Source organism: Hemitrygon akajei, unplaced genomic scaffold, assembly GCF_048418815.1.
Source record: "Hemitrygon akajei unplaced genomic scaffold, sHemAka1.3 Scf000145, whole genome shotgun sequence".
Lineage (NCBI taxonomy): Eukaryota > Metazoa > Chordata > Chondrichthyes > Myliobatiformes > Dasyatidae > Hemitrygon > Hemitrygon akajei.
This window is the reverse complement of record NW_027332031.1, coordinates 847861-853860: the sequence shown is the minus strand read 5'-3', so window position 1 is coordinate 853860 and position 6000 is coordinate 847861.

Below are 6000 nucleotides of genomic sequence, written 5' to 3'. Positions count from 1 at the left end.
GTAAAAATGCCATTTTCTCAATTCCTCCGATTTCCCACACCTGCTCTCAGAATGAGGCTTTTCTTTCCAGACTAAAGGAGATGTCCTCTTTCTTCAGAGAAGGGGCTTCCTTTCCTCTACCATCAATGCAGCCCTCAACCACATCTCTTCCATTTAGGGCACATCTGCCTCATCCTCCCACTGCCACTCCATGGATAAGGTTCCTCTTGTCTTCATCTACCACCCCACCAGTGTCCACGTCCAGCACATAATTCTCCATACTTCTGTCATCTTCAAAGGGATCCCATCACCAAGCACATCTTTCCCTCTCCAACTCCACTTTACACTTTCGGCAGGGACTACTTCCTTTGTAACTCCCTTGTCCATTCGGCCTTCTCCACTGATCTCTCTCCTGGCATTTATCTGTTACAAGGGGCGACAACGGAGAACCCAAGTGCAGGACACTGGCACGTCGACTCAGTTGGAGAGGCTGTCGTAGACTTAAACATAGAGCAGAAAACCAGGGGGATTTTGACAAGGAGATGGGATTCATAGGGATTCTCTAGAACTAGGGCTGAACTTAGAATTGTCAATTCCAATCGGAATAGGGAACAAAGTATCACACAAGGATTGACCAATGAACTGGCAACCTGTGATAGGGTCATCCTCGTTTTTATTTCCTATTCTCTGATTGAAAGCCAGATGTACGGTAATTGGGTAACTGCAGCAATTAGTTGAAATTGGGGTATGATCAGGGAGAAAGGAGTGTTAAAGGGGAACGGTCCACCGGAACCATGACATTATCTCTTGCAAGTGGAACAAGTGCTACACCTGCCCCTATACCTCCTCCCTCACTACAATTCAGGGTCCCAAACAGTCCTCCTAGATGAGGAGTCACTTCACCTGTGAGTCTGTTGGGGTCATCCACTGCATCTGGTGCACCCACTGTGGCTTCCTGCACATCGGTGAGACACAACGTAGACTGGGAGACTGCTTCGCCAAGCACCTATGCTCCATCTGCCAGAAAAAGCAGGATTTCCCAGTGGCCATCCGTTTTAATTCCACTTCCCATTCCCATTCTGACATGTCTGTCCATTGCCTTTTCTACTGTTGCGATGAGGCCACACTCAGGTTGGATGAAGCTTCCAACTTGATGGTATGAACATTTATTTCTCAGATTTCTGGTAATGCCTCTCTCTTCACCATTACAAATTCCCATTTCCCTCTCTCACCTTATCTCCATACCTGCCTATCACCTCCCTATGGTGCTCCTCCCCCATTCCCCCATTTCTTTCTTCCATGGCCTTCTGTTCTCTCCCATCAGATTCCCCTTTCTCCAGGGCTGTATCTTTGCACCAATCAATTCCCCAGCTCTTTAGTTCATCACTCCCCTCCCCCACTGCACCCCAGTGTCTCTTATCACCCTGTGTTTCTTGCCCCCCCCCCCCACCTTCTTACCCTGACTTCCCATCTTTTTTCCTCCAGTGCTGCTGAAGGGGCTCGACCCAAAACTTTGACTGTACTTTTTTTCCATAGATGCTGCCTGGCCTGCTGAGTTCCTGCAGCATTTTGGGTGTGTTCCTCGGATCCTGTAGGTTTTCTCTTGTTTGTTCTCTTTTTTCTCTGTTCTCAGGCATTACATTACCGGATCTGCTTCCACCCCTTGCTTTTCGTTTTGATTTGAGATTTTTTGCTATTACTTGACACTTGTTTTTACTTCCTTGGTACACCAGATTATTGGCTAACATTAGGGTAGAGTTTACTCACTTTACACTAATATTTCTCACTTGCAACAGGAAAGTTCATCTACCAATTCTGTGTTGACTTACTGAATCAAGTTTAATCCATTCATCTTGCAGTAATTGTATGGGTGTGTGTTGTCAGTATTGTAAATAGATTAAATCCCACTATGTAGGTGAATGCTTGCACTACCCAGAAAACTGCAAACAAGTGTTTTTCACATATACTATACTTCTGTTGTACAGGTGAGAGCAAGCAAGATGCACACTCTACTGGTCTGAACTTCACATGCATTTCCTGTAATAGTACAGCTGAGAGGGTGGCATCAGTTGTGGTCACTTCTAATGAGAATGGTTCACTCACATTTGGGATTTTTAGATCAGGCTCAGTGCGTGCTTCAGGGCTGTAATGACCTGGGTGGCTCTGATTTCCATTCCCACAACACGTTCTTTTTCAGTAACCCTGTTCAGTAACAGGGGCAGTTGGGATATTTGTGCAACACAAATCTTGAGGAAAATAGGCACTTGGCAAAGATCAATGAAAGTAAGGTCATGTTTCAGTGTAGTGGTCACTGTGTGAGGGGGAGTTGAAACGTAGGCTCATTGAGGCTTCAGTGAGAGAGGCTCATGCTGCTGGCAGATTTCAGGTAATTTTCTTTCTTTCCTTCATTCTCTGTTATCACACAGTTGGAGCAGTGAGAAGTCAGGTAGGAAGGTGGAACACTCCTTGTGCAGAATGAGGGAAAGCAGGGAGACTTTTGTGTCCCTAATGACCACACCTGCAAGAAGTACATCAAGATGCAGCTTCATAAGCTTGTTAAAGAATTGGAGCTGGAACTGGATGAACTCCAGATCATTCAGGAGGATGAGGAATTAACTGACAGGTGATACAGGGAAGTAGTTACACCTAAGGGGCAGAACACAGGGAATTGATTGACATTCCGGAGGGGATAAGCTGATAGGCTGCCAATATAGGGTACAGTGGTGGGTGTTGTATAGGCAGGACAGTTTACACCTGAACTAGAGGGAGAGAATACACCTGTCAGAAGGTTTGCTAGTGCTGCACTGGGGTAGGGTGGGGTGTGGAGCTGCTAGTTAAACTAAAATTACAGGGGGATGGAAACCAGGGAGCCAGAGAAGAAAGTGGAGTAGTTGGAGAAAAAGTTGTTAAGTCTACATATCAAGACATGAATGGAAAGGCTAAGCACGGCAGGAATAATGTTCTCAGTTGTGTTCATGTCAATGCAGGTTGTAGTGTAGGAAAGGCTGTTAGAGCATGAGTCAGCACATGGGATTATGAACTCTGAAAAGTGGTATGCCACAGGGATCGGTGTTAAGTCTGTTGTTGTAAATCATGGAGTATTTTGTCCAGTACTTGCCAGATACCTACAGTAGAGGTGTAAATAAGATTGAAGAAGTGTGGAGAACATTTACAAAGATGTTGCTGGGACTTGAGGACCTGAGTTGAGTAGGCGAGGACTTTATTCCTTAGAGTAAGGAAGACTGATGGGTGATTTGGTAGAGCTGTACAAAATTATGAGGGATATAGATAAGGTAATGAAAGCAGGCTTTTATTCACTGAGCTTGGGTATGTCTAGATCTAGAGGTCATGGATTAAGGGTGAAAGATGAATTATTTAAGGGCAACATGAGGGGGAACTACTTCACTCAGAGGGTAGTGATTGTGTGTATCGAGCTGCCAGCAGAAATGATGGAAGTGCATTCAATTTCAACATTTAACAAAAATGTGCGTAGATGGGAAGGTCTATAGTCCAGGTGCAGGTTTATGGAACTAGACAGAATAATAGTTCAGTATGGACGACATGGGCAAGAGATCCTGTTTCTGGGTTGTATTGTTCTATGTCTCTATAAATCTTTGTATGTGATACTGGGTAATAGACTTTCATGAGCACCACCTTGACTGATGCCCTGTTACAGCAGGTGGGAGCCTCTGACTGCAGCAGTGAGAGTTCAAAAAAGTCATTGAACAATGCAGAAGGTTGGGAGGTACAGGTTTTCAGTACCTGGCTGAGTACACCATCTGGGCCTGATGTCTTGCAAGGGTTTACCCTCTTGAATGGAAATTCTGAAGTCATTGGAAGGTGAAGATGATTTGGTACAGTCTGTCATGAAAGACCCTGGGAAATTCCAACAGACATGGTGTGAAAGGTATTCTGACTGGTTGTGTCATCAGTAGGTGTGGAGGCTCTGATACACAATATTGAAAGAATCAGTGGACTCCAGGGGTCCTGGGACCCCTGCTCTTTGTGATTTTTATAAATGAGCTGGATGAAGAGGCGGAACGATGGGTGAGTAAGTTTGCGGATGCAATGAAGATTGGAGGAGTTGTGGATGGAGCTGTGGGTTGTCGAAGGTTACTAGATGGGATGCAGAGTTGGGCAGAAAAGTGGCAGATGGAGTTCAATCTGGATAAGTGTGAGGTGATGCATTTTGGAAAGATAAACCAGAAGGCTGAGTATAGGGTTAATGGGCAGTTACTTAAGAGTGTGGATGGACAGAGGGACCTTGGGGGTCAATTCCATACATCCCTCAAGGTCTCTGTACAGGCTGCTAGGATAGTTAAGAAGGCCTATGGGATGCTAGGCTTCATTAATAGGGGGACTGAGTTCAAGAGTATTGTTGCAACTACAAATCTCTGGTGAGACCACACTTAAGAGTATTGTGTTCAGTTCTGGTCACCTCATTATAGGAAGGATGTGGAAACTATGGAGAGGGTGCAGAGGAGATTTACCAGGATGTTGCCTGGATTGGAGAACAAGTCATATGAAGCAAGGTTAGCAGAGCTGGGACTTTTCTCTTTGGAGCGTAGAAGGATGAAAGGGGACGATAGAGGTCTACAAGATTATGAGAGGCATAGATAGTGTGGATAGCCAGTACCTGTTTCCTAGGGCATGAATAGCAAACACTAGAGGGCATATGTATAAAATTAAGGGAGGGAAGTTTAAGGGAGACATCAGGGGTAGGTTTTTTACACAGAGGGTTGTGGGTGCCTGGAATGACTTGCCAGGGATGGTGGTGGAGGCAAAAACATTAGGGGTATTTAAGAGCCTCTTGGACAGGAACATGGATGAAAAAAAAATAGAGGGTTACGGGGTAGTGTGGGTTTAGTATGTTTTTTAGGAATATATGGGTCAGCACAACATTGATGGCTGAAGGGCCTGTACTGTGCTGTAGTATTCTGGTTCTAGTTCTAGTTCTAGTTCTAGTTCAAGAAGGTTGTAGGTACAGCCAAATCCACCATGGATGCAACCCTCACCACCACCAAGGTTATCTTCAAGAGGCAGTGCTTCAAGATAGCTGTGTTCACAAAGTCCTAATTTCAAAGTAACTTTATTATCAAAGTCTGTATATGTTACCATAAACTACCTTGAGATTCACTTTCTTGCAGGCATCTAGAGGGGAAAAAAAGAAATACAATTGAATTTTACAAAAAACTGAACATAATTCTGTCTTAAAGACAAACAGAAGGCAACTAAAAAGTCATAAAGAAGGAAAAGATGGAGTATGAAGGTAAGCTGGCCAATAATATTAAAGAGAATACCAAAAGTTTCTTCAGATATTTGAAGTGTAAAAGAGAGGCGAGAATAGATACCAATCGGTTGGAAAATGATGCTGGAGAGGTTGTAATAGGAGACGAGGAAATAGCAGGCAAACTGAATAAGTATTTTGCATTATTCTTCACCATAGAGGATGGCAGTAGTATGCCAGATGTTCAAGTATGTTAGAGGGCAGAAGTGAGTGAGGTTGCCATGAATAGGGAGAGATGCTTGAGAACTGAAAGGTCTGGTTAAAAAAGTCACCTGTACTTCATGGACTACACCTGAAGAGATTGTGGAGGCATTTGTAACAATCATTCAAGAATCAGTAGGTTCTGGCATGCTCTGGGGGACTGGAACATGGCAAATATCACTCTACTATTTCAAGAAGGGAGGGTGGTGAAAGAAAGGAAATTATAGGCCAGTTAGTCTGACCTCAGTGGTTGGGAAGATGTTGGAGTCAATTGTTATCAATGTTGTTTTGGTGTACTTGGAGGCACATGGTAGAGTAGGCGGTAATCAGCATTATTTCCTTAAGGGGAAATCTTGGTTGGCAAATCTGTTGGAATTCTTTGAAGCAGGATAGACAAAGGAGAATTGGTGGATGCTGTGTACTTGGATTTTCAGAAGGCCTTTGACAAGGCGACACACATGATGTGACTTAAAAAGTTAAGAACATGTGTTCAGGAAAGACATCAACATGGATAAAACTGTAACTGTAACTTA